The following is a 20,593-nucleotide window of genomic DNA, read 5'->3' as shown; positions in this document are numbered from 1 at the left end:
GTCAGGATGACATGATATGGTGTGGCAAACCTAGGGTATAATGAATGCCACTATGAAAAAAAAATGAAAAAACTATTTGGACCTCAGAAAACCAATTTTAAACTTCATATCAAATTTCACTCAAAAGTAGGGGAAAAATGCAATAACATTTCTCAATTTTGAGCTAGTTATGAAATGTAGAGTACATTTTCAAAATTATTATTCAAAAATATTGCCTTAAAAATGTTCCACAGAGGATTGAATATACAAAATATATAAAATACAGCAAAATATAGCTAAAACATATTTAGCAAAAACATCCAAATATCCCTATACACAAGTTTTAATTAAATTTTGTCTTACCCCATTGGCAAATGTTTATTATTACCTTTTTTATTTTTTAAGCATAAACCTAGCAAAAGTGTATACGGTTTATAATTAAAACAAGTAAAACTATTTTAAATGGCATAAAAATATATTTTTACTGGTAATAAAAATAAAGATTAATATTATAGATATACATTTATATATATTTTTTCTTTTAAATTGCTAATTAATTGATTGCAATTGTCTACAGGACATTTAAGAAATTTTTTATTTAATTTGATATGCCATTTTGTGTGTGTGTAAGCTAACTCTTACAAGCAGGTTGATTTCAATTACAAACATCAAACAAAATCAGACCAAAGAAAAGTAACTCTGTAGGAATGCAGGCACTACTGACAGACTCATTGACAAACGTAATAGTGATGTTTACAGAAGGTCAAACATGGCAGAACAACTGAAACCAAAAAGAGCCATTGGACACAGGTGAAACAGGGCGCACTTGACCCGACTTTCATGCCCTGGGCCTCTCAAGTACCGCCATCCGTCTACTTCCTGCCCTCATAACTATGCTGGCATGGCTTGGGGAATGTGCGTCCACCCTCCAATTCAGTATGCAAACTTTCCAAAGTCTCCTTGAATTTGCCAACAGCAGTTGGCATTCAGATGCAAATGGTCTGACAAGCCTCTTTCATGGAGAAAACCTTTATCTGCCAGCTAGTTTAAAGTGAGGTGGGGGGATATGTGGATTCTCCAGTTGAATACTGTACATCAGACTCTTTTGTGGTAGACTGTGGCCAAACAGACTTGCGTCGGATTTGGTCAACATCAGTATCCATCATTCCTTACTTGTTTGGAGTGGAACATACAGACCATGGCACCTACAACAATTGATTTGTGAGTTTTAATAATGGCGTGAGCAGTTGCAGAGGGGCATTTTCCTACGGCAAATATTGAACACACAATTATCACGAGCAAATGGTGGTTTCTGCCTTGATCAGCAATATGATAAACAGCTGCATGTCAGCACTGTGTGAACACAAAGGGCTTCTAAATCATACATCTAAACTAATTAGACTGGTCAGAGTCAACACCTTAAGTCCCGTAATCGTCAGTGACATGTAACCCTCTGAGACACATCACACGACTATGCTGACAAGAGCAACTCAACTCAAGTGAGAAACAATAAAGCATTGCTTTACATGTTACTGACGGAGGATGGCTAAAGTACCTATTTTCTCTAGTACTTCAGGTTTAAGTTAAGCGGTATCAGCAACACTGTGGCATAATGTGGATTACCAAATAATATTAACAAAAAGTGCTTATTAAATTTTCTGCCCCATTCACTTCCATTTTAAAGAAAAGAAAAGAAAACAAGGGGCGAGTTGGAATTATTTTTGGTGGTAATCAACTTTATACCAAAAAATTTTGTCATTCGTATTTGAATCCAGAATATTAATTTAATAGTTCTGTATAAGCACATAGAAGTTTTAAAAATGTATCACTTTAATCCAGCTTCTTCAACCTAGTTGAGCTACTTCGAACTGATATCCGAGTGAGTTTATGATGAGCCTTTTCTGTTTCAGCTTCAAACAACACCAAAGAAAGGTCAGAATAACCCTTAATGATCATAATCATCTGCTTGTTATCATAGCAATCAGCTAATTTTGGTGCTTCCTCTAAAGACAAATGACACTACAGACACAATTTTCAAAACAAAGAACAAAGGGAGGCAAGACATCAAATACATTAAAGAATTATTTTTATCTGAATTTAAATAAATGTGGTTTGAAATGTGTGCACTGTTGCTATTAAGAGGCTAAAAATCACAAACAACCTGACAGGAACCCCTATGTACTAATAATTGCTGTTGCCCTTACTAATTGCAGTGTCTAACCGGCGACTGATTAACAAATGATATGGGTGGTACTCCTGCCATCAGGAGCAAAGGAATCCAGTTCCCATCCTTCGTATCTGTCGGCAACCATATGGTATGCACAAGGCAAGCGTGGTGGTCCTGAGCCCTGCGGCCAGTGGGGGATATTTGTGGGGGTCACCCTGGTGACTTTACCGCCCTCCGTCTGTCCTGTGACAGAAGGACAGAGGGGCCACATACAGTGGGGTCCAAAAGTCTGTGATCGAAGATGGAAATCTGGGATTCAAAATCCAATTCAGGCCTAAAAATATAGGTAATGTTTTTTTTTTTTAAAGTAACTTTGGAGTTCATGGAGCTTGAATTAAATTTTGAACAAACCGGTTGCAAGAAAGATTCACTTTTCATCACAATGTAATGTAAAGAAATTAAACTATGCAAATAAAATACAATCTACTTATGTAAAATACAATCTACTAATATAATATATATATTTTTAGAATTAAAATGAACTCAAATTAAATTGGAATTGTAAATCAAAATAAATAATAAGGTATATTTTCAAAATCATAATAACCCCAATTGCCACTATTCACTAACCCTATATTCCACCTACAAAGGAGCACTTTTTTTCACAGCAGAAAGTGTAATTATCACATCCAACGTCTCTAACCCCTGTGGATTCCTGCACATGAACATTAGCAGTAATTCGAAAGGGCTTCCCACTGTCAGTGTGGCCACTGTTGGGATTTTCTAATCTTCATTTGAGATTGTCCCTGGGGATGTGCGACTGGTTGGTATTTTCCTTTTTCTGACTTTCCTCATTCTAATCCTCTTCTCTTTCTCTCGTCCTTCTCTTTGTGGTTAGATTAGCAGGCTTAGTGGTAGCCCCTCCAAAATCTATACATGTTACAGGCCTCACTGCCAAAAACACACAAGGGCTTTAAGAACAGCAGGGATGGATGGGAACTTAAAAAGAGGAATTAGACAAGGTCCGATGCCCAGCATACTGACCCGAGTCTTCATAAGAAATCTCAGCTATTCAGACATAAACTGCTTTGATTGTCTGAATAGAAACAGCAAATGAAATATGAAACAGTTATGAAATATGGACCTTGAAATTTTCAAGTATTGTAGGTCATTAGTAAGATAATTTTCCCAATAAGTAAAAGAACACCACATCAAAACAATGCTAAGAAATTAACCTGAATAAAACCTGCATAAAAGCTACACAAAGTGGAATGAATTTGAACAATCTATAACTAACTGATTTCTTTAAAAAAATCTCATTTTACTTGCACTGTGTCTGAAATTCTACAAATTCAGATGGTGTGATAACAAAGGCCCATATTGTTAATCATGCTCTGTTTTGGGCACAACCGAGGCATAACCAGTGTCTCCATGGCATGCTGCCCATATCAGTGACTCTCACAGCTAAAGCATTATACATCTCTCTTTCTTTTTTCAGCATTTCTCTATTTTCATCTTGGAAATAGTTTATTTAATATGCCATTGCAGCCTCTGATTAAGAAAGTACTAAAGATGCATTACTGGACAGTTCTTATCATTATCATTCGTTCCTGTCCTGCTGAATTTGGACCTAATAATGTGTAGTCCATATCGAAAGCAGTTTCTCACACTCACATAACCATAACAGAAATAAATTACCCACTGTCAGACCCAAGTACCAAATTGATAAAACAGCTGGTTAAAATCATTGTCTCATTTCCGTTACATTGTGTTTTGAATATCTTTAATCATATCACCAACGACTGGCACCCATAGATTTACTCAGAATCAAACCCTCCTGTCAATAATAAAATTCTATAAATGCCCTTCCTGTTTTGTGTAGGTTTCTTTTAAAAAATGTGGTTAATTTGTAATGATTTCAGCTACCAATAAGACTATTCAGCTTGATTTAACACATTTGACCATATTTAAATCCACAGATTTCCCCTCAGAATCAGCACAAAACAAACAAACAATAAATAAATAAATGTCACTTTGACTAAAGAATAAAGGCCAGCGGCTCCTTTAATTCCAGTAATTCCAACAGATCTCACTGGTAAGCCACACATTAGAGATGGGAATTAACAACAATATACAGGTAAAAGAATGTCAAGGTGACAGTTAAGTCTCAGGTCACCAGCTGTCACAGCTGTTTAAATGATCTTCTTGGTGTTACCAAGCTTTTGATCCTAAAACCCCCTCTAATGCTAATTCACAAGAATCAATGACAAGACATGCAGGCCAAAACTTAATAAACAGTATTCCAAACATAGTAGTTGCTCAAACAATAGATCAACAGAGCATGGCATTAGCAACATCAAGTTCAATGGCCATTTTCACTGAAGGGATAAAATGTATACCTTAAACGGATAGTTCACCCAAATATGAAATTCCTGTCATTAATTACTCACCTTCATGTCGTTCCAAACCTGTAAGACCTTTTTTCATCTTCAGAACACAAATTAAGATATTTTTGATGAAATCTGAGAGTTTTCTTACCCTACATGGACAGCAACGCAACTGACACAAAAAGTAGTAAGGACATCGTTAAAATAGTAAAATGTGCCGTGGTACTCTCTTGAATGCACATCGAATACTGACACGGAAAAAAAGAAATTGTTGAATGAAGTAATTATTTTTGTTTTCTTTGCACACAAAAAGTATTCTCATAGCGTCACAATGTAATGTAAAGAAATTAAACTATGCAAATAAAATACAATCTACTTATGTAAAATACAATCTACTAATATAATATATATATATTTTTAGAATTAAAATGAACTCAAATTAAATTGGAATTGTAAATCAAAATAAATAATAAGGTATATTTTCAAAATCATAATAACCCCAATTGCCACTATTCACTAACCCTATACTCCACCTACAAAGGAGCACTTTTTTTCACAGCAGAAAGTGTAATTATCACATCCAACGTCTCTAACCCCTGTGGATTCCTGCACATGAACATTAGCAGTAATTCGAAAGGGCTTCCCACTGTCAGTGTGGCCACTGTTGGGATTTTCTAATCTTCATTTGAGATTGTCCCTGGGGATGTGCGACTGGTTGGTATTTTCCTTTTTCTGACTTTCCTCATTCTAATCCTCTTCTCTTTCTCTCTTTTTCATCTTCAGAACACAAATTAAGATATTTTTGATGAAATCTGAGAGTTTTCTTACCCTACATGGACAGCAACGCAACTGACACAAAAAGTAGTAAGGACATCGTTAAAATAGTAAAATGTGCCGTGGTACTCTCTTGAATGCACATCGAATACTGACACGGAAAAAAAGAAATTGTTGAATGAAGTAATTATTTTTGTTTTCTTTGCACACAAAAAGTATTCTCATAGCTTCATAAAATTATGTTGAACCACTGATGTCACATGGACTATTTTAACGATGTCCTTACTACCGTTTTGAGCCTTGAACATGTCAGTTGCATTGCTGTCTATGCAGGGTCAGAGAGCTCTCGGATGTCATCAAAAATATCTTAATTTGTGTTCCCAAGAGTAACAAAGGTCTCAGGGGGTTGAACGCCATGAGGGTGAGTAACTAATGAAAGATTTTTCATTTTTGGGTGAACTATCCATTTAAATGCAATGTAAATTGCTTTAGATAAAAAAAAAAACATCTGCCAATGAATGAAAATGGAACCAGGTTGGGAAAATATGCAGTTTCCCAAGATAGTATTACACAGTTCCCACATACTGTATATAAATTTAGCTAATACAGTACCTAATCATTACATGGTGGTATCTGGTTACAATAGCCACTTTTCTCCTCCATTTGATAACTGGCCATTAATGTGGCGTCCCTAAAGCCCATTTCGTTAATGACGCTGTCATTGGGGCCAGTGTATGCGTCTTATACCCTGTGGCGAGACTGGACCCTCTCAGCTGCCCCTTTAATGATCGTAATCTGTAATCCATAAAAAAGACTATTACCATTCCCACAATTTTCACTGCTTTTCCCCTCCATTTACTTCCCTGCTGATCACAATGGTCGTTACATTCACAAATAGACCAGCGCAGGTGGTTACCACTACTAATTGAGAGGTTCGGGTGGAATCTGCTTCAGGGTGGAAAGGGCTACACAAAGCTAAAGGTACTTGATGAGAGACTGAGTCTGACCCAACCTCTATAAAACAGACCGTAAATTGTGATAGTGAATGACTCTACAGACATGTAGTCATGGCTTCGACATTAGCGTCAGTGGACAGCAATAGGGGTCAGTTAATGACCCTGAATGCTCATGAACTGATGTTCTGTGGTCCCATTCCCAACATGGATGATGCCATAAATACAGCAGGATTAAGATAGAATAAATATAATAAACAAGATTGAATTTTAAAATCAAAGAAAGGTAAGAGGAATTATTCACTTACTATCAAACATCCCCTACGCTTCTAGTCCATTGCTAATCTCTATCTAAACCTATTAAAGTAATTAGCAAAGCAGCGGGAGAGTTGTCCATTTTGATAACTCTCAAAGGAAGAGGGTAATTATCAGGGTTTGAGCGTTTTTTGCCGGAGGAGAGAGAGAGACAGTTAAGACTGTTCCTCTGATGACAGCCAAAAAGTGCAGGAAGAAAAAGCGTGTATGATTTCCCACTGACCTGCCAGGCTAACCCACTCATACAAACAGGAGGTTATTCATTCATCCCCATACACACTGGGATGCATGTGGCGTACCTTTGTGTGCAGGATGTCTGTTGGCACAATCTACGTAACTTCATTGGGGCGCCTTTTTTAAAAAGCAGGCATATCGCCCAGTGCTGACAAAGCTGGGTATCTCCTGCTGTCTGCTTGTTTCGTGTGCACCGAGTGGAAAGAATCAATTACCCAGCACACAGCTCACTGTTTTAATATCTGACTCCTAATTAGATTGCAGGGGGATCTCCCTGGTGTGCGTAGATCAGGGTTTTTAATATGTACACTACCATTCAGAAGTTTGGGTTCAGTAAGATTTTTAAAGAAATTAATACTTTTATTTAGCAAGGATGCATTAAATTGATCAAAAGTGACAGTAAAGACATTTACAAGGTTACAAAAGAAAAGATTTATATAATTCAAATAAATGCTGTTCTTTTGAACTTCCTATTAATCAAAGAATCCTGAAAAAAGGTTTCCACGAAAATAATAAGCAGCAGAACTGTTTTTAACATTATGAAAGCATAAGATTTTTTCTTAAATCAGCATATCAGAATGAATTCTGAAGGATCATTTGACACTGATGAATGGAGTTATGGCTGCTAAAAAAAAAATCTAAAATATGTTAAGTTTTAAAATATATTATTAAAATGGAAAATAATTGTACAATATTACTGTTTTTACTCTATTTTTGCCCAAATAAATGCAGCCTTGGTGAACATAAGGGATTTCTTTCAAAAACATTACAAATCTTACCGACCTCAACATTTTTTAAACTTATATATTTTTTTATACTGTCCCCAATAGGGAAAAAAATGCAATGAGATGCAAGCTCATCGCTTTTCAAGTTTACATTGTTATAATTTTTATTTATAATTTGCATACAATAATTTTGTATGCATACAATATTATACATTAGTGTCATTTTTACAGATTTTTAAAATTGACTTCATTAAGAATAAATACACTACCATGAGCCAAAAGAAATCCCCTTTAAAACTTTTAATCAGCCACTACTTGTGTCCATTATGTAAACAGAAAGGCTTTATGGGGAGAGACTTAGGAAGACCAAAGGATTTTATGCAATAATGTGCAACAATAAGAAACTTCAAAAGCTTTTTGGACATCTAAAAAAAACATTAAAATATATATTTCAACATTTCCATTATGTCTTTGAAGAGTTTTTCACTTTCTTCCAGGTGGCAGAGGCTTTTATCTTGCTGCTCTGAAGGCAAATTCAAAAAAGAGCCTGAAAGGGGACGAGAGGTGAAGTATACACACGATCATGCCTCAAACAGAATAACTGAATATATATCTGCTTCCGGTAATATCACACTAAGCAAAAGCCCTTTTAGTACACAAAATAATCTAAGCCTCAAATCCAAATCTGCTGATGGACAGCTACGTCGATTCTTACGATTCATTAACATTGCGCTAAACCTCTGGAGTGTGATTTGTCAATGCTCCACGACAAGATCAACACCCCAGACACGGATGTAATTATGTACAGAACAGAAAACGCATTAGTCTTTAGTTTGGTCTTGATTATGTCCAGAGGCCAGGTCTCTCATGAAAGCTCATGAAAACTGCATTACTTCATACACTCATGAAGACATGAGATCACAGGATCCTGAGCTACTGATCTTCTCTGTCTCCCACTGTCTAGGTGGCTATTAGTGACTCTGGCAGCTATTTAATATAAATGAGGACTCAAAATGACATGACGGGCAGAGATGCTCCTGAACGTGGGTTCTTATGAGGGCTGTGCATCATTACTCACTGCACAGCTAACTGTGTAATGGGCTGTTTGTTTGACTCACTGCAGGATACATAGCAAGATAAAAACTAATAGGCCCAGTTCTATTTCTGTTCTGGGGCTGTGCAGAAGCTAAGCAACAATCCAGTCCCAGTACCACAACCAATTATAGTGAAAGTAACACTAAGGAGACAAGCATACAGCAGGATGTACATCTAAATATTAAAGGGGTCATATGATGTTGCTAAAAAGAACATTATTTTGTGTATTTGGTGTAATGAAATGTGTTTAGGCGGTTTAAGGTTAAAAAAACACATTATTTTCCACATACTGTACATTATTGTTTCTCCTCTATGCCCCGCCTTTCTGAAACGCGTAAATTTTTACAAAGCTCATCGGTCTGAAAAGCGAGGTGTGCTATGATTGGCCAGCTATCCAGCGCGTTATGATTGGCCGAATGCCTCAAGCGTGTGACGGAAATGTTACGCCCCTTACCATACTGTGATGATGCCCTGTCAGGCCAGAGCGATGATTCAAAAACGTGAAAACCCATTATAAACAAGGCATTCGTTGCATCCAGTGGGGACATAATTATGGATTCTAATGACTTATACTGTCTTTTTACGCGTGCGTTGCATCGCGCCGCGTAAACATAAAACCATGTCTCCATTTGTGATCGGAGAAATGACAAACAACAAGCCCTACTCTACACTGCCCAAAAAACTCACTTTAAATATAAAAAATATAAAATATAAAAACTCTTTAAATATAAAAAAACGTACTTACAGTCTGTGAGTCAGAACAGCCGGCATTGTAGTCTACTCCACCAGGATCAGTAAACAGTCCTCCATAAAATGTGCTGCACACATCTGAATATTTGGGTTGAAGTGTTCTGGAACAGTGTTGTAAACACAACTTAACCACTGATTTCTAGTCGTGTCCATCTTTGGAAGGCCAAATAAAGTAGTTTCGCTTTCACAATGAAACACAGCATTACACACGGCGGCCTAGAGTGAGCAGAGGACGGGGGCTAGAGTGAGGAACGGCCAGAGGGCTAGAGTGAGCAGAGGCGGCAGGCTTGAGAATGGCGCGGCCGACGGATTCGACGAATGAGCGTCCGGAGGGCTTGCGGCAACCACATCTGACGACCCCGGGCTGGACTCAGCACGGATCAGCTCCAGGCATGACGAAGCCATATCATCCTCTTTTGGAAGGCCAAACAAAGTAGTTTCGCTTTCACAACGAAACACACAGCGCCTTCATGACATGGGGGTGGCAACAACAGTACTACAGCGAGAATAAAAGTTACGCCTTCTTTCTTTGTGTGAACATTTGGGCGGTGTTATGCAAATCTTCCCACATTGTGATGTAAATATGTGGGGGCGTGTTAGAACGAGCCGTTTTAGGTAGGCGTGGCTGACTCTTAACTTTTATAAAGAATATCTCTTTGGATTTGAGACTTTAGTCTTTGCAACTTTACAGATCTTCTTTATGCACCAAGAGCTTGTAACACTCCAAAGAGAAAGGAAAAATTGAAATCGCATCATATGATCCCTTTAAGCACTTTCTCACACAAACACATATAGGACACTATTTGCTGAGCTAAACTAGAATATTTTCTGCTAATATTTCTAAAGTAGTTAGATTAATAACTCAACGCAATGCAAATAACAACACAAACCATTTACCTTGGGCCTTGTATCAAATTTATGTTCTGGAACCATTGGGCCGACGGTTGAACTTTGATAAACTTGAGTGTTTTAACATCTGTGTCTGGGACAGACTATTAGTTTGATAAAAAATAAAAAAACACCCATAAGTGTTACCCAAGTCATCCAATATGGCTCATTTCAAGTAAATGCTTCCCTAAGATATGAATCTCTGTCTTTTCACAGATGCTAGTTACCATGATTCACACGTAACAGCTGACACTCGCAGTCATCACTCCACCTTCACACATCTGCTATGATGACATCATGATAAATCCATTCCTCCAACAGCTGAATAGAAATATTTAATAACAATAAATTCAATAAAAGAACTATACAAATTTAGACTGTTTGTTTTAAATGATCTAAATACTTAAATATAATAATACTTTAAGATAACCCATGCCTTAAAAATATTGTGCATATTTGCTTAGCAGTAAAATATCAGTATCAGATATAAAATCTTGGGAAAAGGCCAATAAAAAGTTTAAAGTATTAATGTCAGAAATATGCACAACACCAACTCATCATTAGTTCTAATTTATGAAAAATATGTAGCCTATGCAATGGGAGCTTTATCAGTGGTTTCAAATCAGTTCTGGTGCAGACTGGCCCTCAGGCCATGTTTGCTTGATTCCGTCTGGTCCAGATCTCTCTCTGTCTACTCCAGAAGCCTTTCATTTACCCAATTAAAATCTTGATGTGTGCCCACGAAGAAGCTCCCTTGAGTTAGGGCAGTGCCCCCCTGATTTTTTTTGGGTTTCTATACAGCTATGTGTCTTTCTAATCACCACACTGACCATTTGACAGGTTCTTAATAGATTTAACAGTAATTATTGACTCTGATGTCTGATTATAATTTGCAGTCTTCATCAGCATTGTTATATGTTATAGAACATAAATAATATAATCATTCATAAACAGTACTGGGGGTGGTATAAAGATTAATTTAGATTTTAGTACAATCATTCCCTGTACCTATTCAGAATGAAGTCACAGTTAAATTCAATTCTTTAATTTAATTTGATTTAATGTATTTATTTTAATTGTAACACGTTTGTATTGTGATTAAAATATTGTAAGATAACTGTGAAAGTAAAGCAAGTATTATCCAGAAATATACAATAAATTCACAATGTTTTTTTTCAGTGCACGATAACTGTTTAATGTAAAATGACCCTCAGTCCATGTAAATTTTTGTCTTGTGAACAACAAACACTGAGTTGTATCCCCATTCACAAATAAAGACAAAGTGCTCATCTAAACTTTCATCTACCACAGGCTATTGTGATTTGATTCTACTAGAGAAGGGGAAAAAACTACTGGAAAGAGACAGATAAACCTGCCATGATCTAAACTAATGGTCCACATTCAAACATTCAAGTTAAGTTTCAGGCCAGAAAAACTCTGGTGCATGTAAGAGTAGCCAGCTAATCTGCTTTCTTTAGTGAGTTGGGAAAATCCAATTTCAGAAATCTATAATTCCATAAAAGTTAATAAGCAGCCACAAAGCCTGCTGAGCTCCTGAGGGAGTGAGAGATAGATACGGTGTGCGAGAGAAAGCCAGAGAGAGTAATGGGTAGATGTGAGCTGAAGTCTGATTGAGACCCTTTGGAACTCAGTAGGGAGAACCCTCAGGGTACGTGATTGAGGAGAACGGCAAGAATGAGGAAAAGAAATGCTATTTTAAAAATTAGCAAAAAGACACATCTTTATATGTCGAGTATATGAACAATGTTTTAAAAACAGCACTCAATAAATATAGATAACATCACTCAGAAACCTCTATATATTCTCATATACAGACTCTCTGTTTGCCCATAAGTGCTTCTGATCACTTTAAGGTCACTGTAATTTCCTTTGGTGTGCAGTTCACCATTAGTCCCAATGACTGTCACAATTGTCTCCCAGGGTACGTAATCAAACCTCTGCAGCTCATCCTGAATTCTGCAGCACCTCTATTAAACTTTCCCAAGTACTTTCACATCACATCGCTGCTTTTTTCCTACACTGCTTCCCTATTCCTGCTAAAATCAAGTTCAAAACACCTAAAGATAGTCAATGGCCAAGCACGTTCCTTCATCCTCGTAAAAAAAAAAAACTAGGCTGTCTTGTATCTTTATTAGCATTCACTATAAAAAGTGATTTTTTAAAATGAAGAAATACTATTTCAATCTTTTTACTTCAAAATTTCATGTTTAATTCAATGTGTTACTTGACATTCGTTTGTGGTACTCTCGTGAACGCACAGTGGAGACTGACACGGAAGAGAAGAAATCGTTGAATTAAGTCGTTGTTTTTGTTTTCTTTGTGCACAAAAAGTATTCTCGTAGCTTTATCAAATTAAGGTTGAACCACTGATGTCACATGGACTATTTTAACAATGTCCTTACTACCTTTCTGGGCCTTGAACATGTTAGTTGCGTTGCTGTCGGGTCAGAAAGCTCTCGGATTTCATAAAAAATATCTTAATTTGTGTTCCCAAGATGAACAGAGGTCTTACGGGTTTGGAACGACATGAGGGTGAGTAATTAATGACAGAATTTTCACTTTTAGGTGAACTATCTGTTTAAAAGGATTGTTTGTTTGTAAGTTAAAATGAAAGACATTGGGGTCCAATGATGTTTTGAAGCTTAATGGCTTCCATTGCATGGACAAAAACAACTGGAACATTCTTCACAACATCTTTTGTTATCTGCAAAATAAAGAAAGTCATACAGGTTTGGAGCAACTTCTCATTTTGAGGTTAAACTCTCTCTTTCAATGTAAATCTACAAGGGCGCCTGAAACCTAAACTCCCAAATCCATATCCAACATACTCATTTCATCTAAGCACCAATGAGCCACTTACTGCTGTTGTGACAGATGTTTATGTTACATGAGAAGAGAGATGGATTCTAGACCTGAATGTTCATTGCTTCTGGGAGAGAGGTGTGGTCTACAGTGGGAGGAGTCTGAGTGATGAGTAATGAGTAAACAGGTAATATTATAGCAATGGCATATTATCATTCAAAAAGCAATTGAAAACATTCACCAGTTATCTGATTAGTGAAGTAAATACACATTTGATCTTGACTGAAAAAAAAACACTTTTGATTACAAATTCTGATTCTGATCTAAGATTGATGTTCTCCATATCCTTGGCTGAATGTAATTACAGATCTCGGCTGGACACCTGCCATATCTTGGCACAGCTCTGTAATGCATTCACTGCCTCAGAGGACACCGCCAGAGGTGCTGTACTCCAAATCACTCATCAAAGACTTCCAGTCAGCATTAACATGTGAGACGGTGGGCACCAGGCTCAAGTTATACTTTAGATTCATATCAGGCCTTGTTTTGCTCTCAGCAGCTCATGAAAATGAGACCTTGTGTCTCACATAGACGTGCTCTAGGTGGGTTCGGATTTGTCTAGTGTCCAGACTTTTTGATAATAAAAAAAATCCCACGGATGTTCTGGGGTGCGGTGGATGGTTTTCGTATGAGATGTTGAGAGAAATGAGAAAGACAAAAAGAAAACCTTTTACACATCCCATCTAATCTTGCTCATTTTTGCGATAATATATAGAAGTAGATAAATAATATGTGCACAACCTCATTCCCTGCTTATCATCATTTTATTTAAAGGGTTAGTTCACCTAAACATTCAGTAAAATTCTGTCTAAAACAAAAATAACGACTTTATTCCATATTTTCGTCTCTACTGCGTCACTTTGGACGCGCGTTCACGACAGTACCATGACGCGAGCGTGTGGCGGCGCCGGCACTGACCCAGATCCGGCGTGATGGTCAGAGAACCCTCATATTTCATCAAAAATATCTTAAATTGTGTTCCGAAGATGAACGAAGGTCTTACGGGTTTGGAACAACACGAGGGTGAGTAATTAATGACAGAATTTTCATTTTTGGGTGAACTAACCCTTTAAGTCTTGCACTTATTGATTTACAGAGCTCATTTGACCACAACATCCAACTCAGTTCTCAAAATATCAAAAAATACTTATGGTTAACTTAAATATCAAACCTGTACTTACTCTAGAGATTAAAAAGTGCCAACACAACTCAACTTCTCAGCGATTTGATGGTTTAACCTTGAGAAAAGTCAATGATTCCTTACTGATTTGTGTCAAATCTGTTCTTTTCTAGTCTGTCAATTACGCTGCCAACACACTCATTACAACTGATGACGAAATCATGTGATATTGTGTGACCTGGATCATACGAAAACATAACTTTAATAAGGTTTTCCAATTACAATCATGGTTAAATTACAGATTTGGTTAAGAGTGAGAAATTATGGTTAGGTTTAAGTTTGAAATGGACAAAAATGGTAAAATATTGTACTGTAAGTTGGGATGTACAATTATGATGACTTAATCCGACACCAACATGAGAGTTTGAGAAGACTAGGAGAAATAAACCTAAAAAGGTTTAATAAATGGAAAGAAATCCAAGAATCACAACAAATAACCTACTGACTATCACAACAGCAATGCGTTGGGCACTATAAGTTTACGAAAAAATTATGAACAATCAAGAAAAAAATAATCAGAGTGATTTTACAATAGTGGTTAGATATAAGGTTCGGTAAGGAGTGGGGTTTCATGGTTAGGTTTAAGTTTGAAATGTATATCCATTTACCATTTTGGTTATTATTGTGACTTCTCATGACACTGGGTTGTACCTTGCATAAAATCAGTGAAGCTACTGTATGACATAAGTCCATTATGTGGTCTTTCATTTTAAAACCAACAATATGGAAACATATATTGTCATATGTAGACAAAGGAATGCAAAAATAGGTGGTTTCTAACTTGTAAATTAAATGAAATCATCACAACATACAAGAACCCTATTGAGGCCGGGACGGGCATATGCAAATGAACCCTAAATAGCTCCCACTCAGGAATTAGAAAATTGAGATCAAATTTTTTTTTGTGCTGTCAGACAGAGGTCCCAAATGAGCAGTTTCACTCAGCTCTAAAGCTACTGCTGATCTACTTTTAAGAAATCTTTGAAAAAAGAAAGAATATGCATTGGATGCATTGTGTAGAGGGTCCAAAAACCCGAGACCACTAAATCTGAGATTCAAGATGTAAACTGAATAAGAAATATTTCAAATTCAGCACTATCACTAGGTTACTAATCAAAGAAGCAAATATGTGACATTGACCATGTGAACTCATTTGTACAGGTCTGATGCACTAAACGTCATAGGACCTGGTCTACAGTTCTGGTTCAGACAGCAGAAGAGGAAAAGGAGGCCAGTTCTAATGGGGCTGAGCGGCGACAGAGTGAACATTAAATAATGAATGACTAAGGCACAGATCTCTCAGCCCCCATTACCTTTGTCATTACCTTCATAGCCTCACACAGCAAACACAAGCACAAACTCACTGATGCATATTTTAGCCAACGAATCCCTCCAAACATCACTTGCTTCCAGAGACCTACTTGACCCAGAGAGCAGTTCTTCACCATCAAAAATGCAACGTGAGTCATGTAGCATTTTAAAAGGGTGACGACAGACTCTTGTTAAAGTCCTTAAAAGGGCCAAAATCACACACAAACCCGACTCAAGCATTGTACTGTAAGTGACTGCGAGTATGCGGGACAAAAATCTGAGATATAAAAAAAACAAACCTAAAAAAGTCTGAGAAGTCTTGAAGAAACAAACCTAAAAAAAGATTTAATAAATGGAAAGAAATCCAAGAATCACAACAGACAACTATCTGAATCTCCCAATGCCAATGATTTGGGCTTTAAAAGACATCAATTTAGGCATTTTATAAGCATTCAAGACAAATGTATACAAAATATCAGTAATTTCAGAACTGCTGATTTTTTGCATATTACAGTCTGGAGGGCGTGGAAAATTATAATTTGCTTTAACAATGGAAGAATATACCTGTGTATCCATTACTGGTGTCAGTCTGACAGAGGTAGTGCTACAAAGCAATAATTAGGGACAAAGGCACGTACCTCACTAATGCCCACTTCTGAATCCTTCCTGAAGAACAGAGCAACTACAGGAAGCGTTAAAGTCAGGGATATGATGATCCGTCACCTGTTCGGTCTTCGCCAGACCACCTCTGACTCGACTCCCCCTCTGCCAGCCGTACAAGTGGGCTCTCTCATAGCCGGTCCACTGATATAGACACACAGAGAGGTGAAAGGAAGGAGGCGTGGTTCCATAGCAGATAAATAAAAGAGGGCGGGAGGGAAAGAAGTCCCTCAATCTACAATTCAATATCGTCCACTCCCCTCTCTTGTTGTCTCTCTTTCCCTCTCTCACACAGTTACTCTTCCCCTCATGCATATTAACACGTCCCTGTTTCCCCTTATTCTCCCACACACATGGGGGAAACTCTATCACTCTCTCTAGCTCTCTTTTGCTCTCATCGAACTCTATTTTTTCCACTCTTTCTGGGCTCTCTGAGCTGGTATTCATCCGGCAGCAGTGTGACTGAATCAGGGCAGCTCTGGCCATCTGTTGGAGCCTCAGAGTTTCACCTATTCACATGGGTTCTAAAGCTGCGGGTCTGGCAGCGACGAGAGAAAAGAAGGGGTGGGGATAAGGGATCAATCTTAGAGCAGGAGGGCAGAGGACTGGATTGCCGGGTACAGAGACAGTATTTATTGGGCTGGCAACTATCAGAAGCACTGGAGAGCACAGGGCTGTTAACAGGGGCACGAACAAACTGCAAAGTTGAGTGCTCAAAGAAACAACTGTGAAAAAAAATGTGGGACACAATTAGATGCATACAGATGAACTTAGAAGAGTAAATAAATAAGTAAATAGAATTATTTAAATGTTTAAAAAATGAATACAAATAGTTAAATTTATTTAAATGTATAAATATTTAGATTAAAATTCAATTAAATCTTTCAACCAAAGTGACCTTTTTTCATACAGGAATCAACGATTTGCAGTAATGGCGAGTTAAAATCAAATAAAATAGACTAGACGCTACATTTTTAGAAAGTGTTTTGGGTTATGGTTTAGTTAAGTGCTCACAAAAGAGGTGTGGCTTCAGTGAAAGGGGTCTGGCTTCATCAAGTAAGTATGAATTAAATGATATTGCAAACCTTTTGTTATCATTATATTATATATCTTTAATAGTATGTTCTATTATGTAGCTTTCTGTGAAGATATGTGCGGTTCTAATCTTACAGTTTTCACATTTTGGATAATTTAACTATTTAAAAAATTGCAATGAAGAGGCCATAATGTGTGAGACTTAGTGTGTGCTCTTTCAACTTGGACCGGTAAGCAAAAACTTAGCAGTAGTGTGCAACAATGCCTGTCCACTTTTCAGTGACCTTGGTTCAGCATTTTTTTTTCATTGACTTGTCCCATAGGGATTTGTTTTTTATTTTTAAAAAAGGGTCTTTTAGAGTTATAAGACATGAACAAACCAGCTACGAGATGAATCACATTACAAACTTTGATATGTAGCAAATAAGTATTTGAAGATTGGATAAAAGACAAATATATACATAAAACTGCCTTCAAGTTGATGGCTGCTCCCCACTGACATCTACAGCATGGGAAAAAAAACTATGGAAGTTAATGGCTATACCTGCAACTGTTTGGTGACCAACATTCTTCAAAATATCTTCTTTTGTGTTAAAAAAAACAAAGTTCATACATTTTGAAACAACTTTGGGAAAATAAATGATGACAGAATTGTCATATTTGGGAAAACTAACCCTTTAACAGTTAATGAGGGAAAGAACTACAATCCCATAAATAACTGTGAATGATATAAAGGAAAAACAATGGATAAACATAAAACTACTGATTTAAAGATGTTGATTATATATATATATATATATATATATAATTATTATTATTTTTGCAAATCATGTGTAATGTAGTTTTTACCTGGAATTCTGCAGTTAAACAGTTAACAAGTTATCATTAAAAATCAAATTCCCTGTCAAAATGAATGGGATTTTTACTTCTGGATCCGACTATTGCACTCTATACCAACACCCAGAACACCCTAGCAACGTCCCAGAACACTCTTCCAAATGCATAATAGCCTATGTGCTAAAGAACACTCAAAACACCTTAGCAATTGTGACTTTAGCACACACACACACACACACACACACACACACTATGAAAACATCTAGTCTCTTTGCGACAATCTAAATTTTTAAGCTCATATCAATTCCCAAGGACACAAAAAAACAGGGAAAAAAAGAAAGAAACATCTAATCATGTTGTTCATCAACATAGAGTCACATTACGTGAAATGATAAAATACCAGCAGAAACCACACACTTGCCTGCTCACCCATCCAGTGCAGTCGTCTCGAACCTCTCACCACGTGAATACTGGTGCACTGGCAGCTGCCATTTCTCACAATAAAAGTGCCAGTGTCACGTATCCTGTTCCCTCAGGAGCCTCGCACAGAAATCAGTCACTGTCTTTGGGACGCTCTCATGATGGATGTCTCTGTTTATTTGCGTTCGCAGGTTATTTATTTGCACGGAGGCACAAACGATCAGAGGAAGAGGACATCAAATCACTCATCCACCCCCTTCCATGCATACAGTATATCTCAGGGGCTGCAGGGAGCATCTCTAATGAAAATGAAACTATTGACGTCAAACAACTAAAGTTTTCTCTCTGTTTTGTGGGGAAATCAACATAAAAAACGGACTAAATTTAATTAATAACAAATAGAGTTTATTTGTGTTTGCTATAGGTCTGCATTGTGATCAAGTGCCAATGATACATCTAACTCTTCAATATTTTTTAATAATAATAATATATATATACAGTGGGTACGGAAAGTATTCAGACCCCCTTAAATTTTTCACTCTTTGTTATATTGCAGCCATTTGCTAAAATCATTTAAGTTAATTTTTTTTCCTCATTAATGTACACACAGCACCCCATATTGACAGAAAAACACAGAATTGTTGACATTTATGCAGATTTATTAAAAAAGAAAAACTGAAATATCACATGATCCTAAGTATTCAGACCCTTTGCTGAGAAGACTTTGTGCAAATTAGACCAACCCCTCTCTACCTCTGAAAGCAGTCCATTCTCTATGGGCATTTTATTTTGTTCGGGCCTGAATCCCTCCTCCATCACCCCACACTGCCTCTTCAAAACTGCTCCTCTTTTATTCCTGACGGCTCAAAGAGCGTCTCTATCCATCGGTCGATGCCCTTGTGATCACCATGGCTACCTTAGGGAAGGAGCCCGTTACAATGGATTTGAATGTTAGTGTCTTAAATATTGAGCGACAACACAGAGGTTTGAGTGGCATGCGGATTTACCACCCCAATGTTCCACCATTTACTACCCGGGTTCCTCTTATGGCTTGATATATAGCGAGTTATGGAATAGCAGTAAACTCATTCTGACAGTTAATCCAATTGAAATTTAAAGGAACAATCCCGGGTTCAGTAAAAGGCATAATAAACAATGTTAATTACCACGAAAAATTATTTTCTTTTTGGATTTGTTTTCCTATTAACATGTATCGCTTTTATCGTTCTCTGTAGACCTCACCTTCTCTCACGCCATGATTGATCGATTGTACAATGCCTGCATGCTATTGGTCAAACAATTTTTCAGTCATTACCATCAGCAAGTAAGAAAACAATAGGAAAACCCATACAATTTAGTCAATTTAGAAATCACAAGGAAAAATATTAAGTATGGTTACTTAAATTAAAAACACTTTTACAACTTAGCAGCCTTAACTTTAAATTGAATGTAAAAATAATCTCAAATAATACAGTTGAAAAAATCATGTAATAAAATTTCGACTAATTTCCACACATTTCTATTTTTAAAGCCTGTAAAAATCTGCCCTATTAACTTCCATTGTAAGTGCCTCACTGCAACCTTGATTTTTGCTTTTTAAAAGAAATAAAGGATGAGTCAAATTGATTTCTTCTGGTAACCAACATTATGCCACAAAAATTGTCGGTCGAGCTGACCTGAAATTTTTCTTTGATTATTTAATAATAAAAAAAAAAACTTTTAAAAAGTTTGGGGTCAGCAAGATTCTTTTTAAGAAATTGATTTTTATACAGCAAGGACGCATGAACTTAAAAAAAATATTTGAGTAAATACATTTAATATGTTATAATGTTACAAAGATAAATAAAGCTTTCAAATAAATAAACGCATCTCCATTCATCAAAGATTTCTGAAAAAAATGTATCAGTTTCTACAAAAATATTAAGCAGCGCAACTGTTTCCAACACTAGCACCAAATTAGAATGATTTCTGAGGGATCATGTGACACTAAAAGACTAAAC

General features: G+C 36.8%; 1 long non-coding RNA gene across 1 annotated transcript in view; it reads right to left on the bottom strand.

Moving 5' to 3' along the window:
• Positions 1-18,387: 18,387 nt before the first annotated feature.
• The window catches only part of LOC107561653 (uncharacterized), a 9,497-nt gene continuing 7,291 nt past the window's right edge, over positions 18,388-20,593 (bottom strand). Inside the window, exon 3 of the long non-coding RNA XR_001605896.1 lies at positions 18,388-18,423. This is a non-coding gene — a long non-coding RNA (uncharacterized lncRNA). The remainder of the gene's footprint in view (positions 18,424-20,593) is intronic.

The sequence above is a fragment of the Sinocyclocheilus grahami genome, unplaced genomic scaffold (genome assembly GCF_001515645.1).
Source record: "Sinocyclocheilus grahami isolate Dianchi unplaced genomic scaffold, SAMN03320097.WGS_v1.1 scaffold3.1, whole genome shotgun sequence".
In the NCBI taxonomy this organism is placed as follows: domain Eukaryota; kingdom Metazoa; phylum Chordata; class Actinopteri; order Cypriniformes; family Cyprinidae; genus Sinocyclocheilus; species Sinocyclocheilus grahami.
The sequence above is the reverse complement of the archived record's forward strand: the minus strand, read 5'-3'. Positions and strand labels throughout refer to the sequence as shown.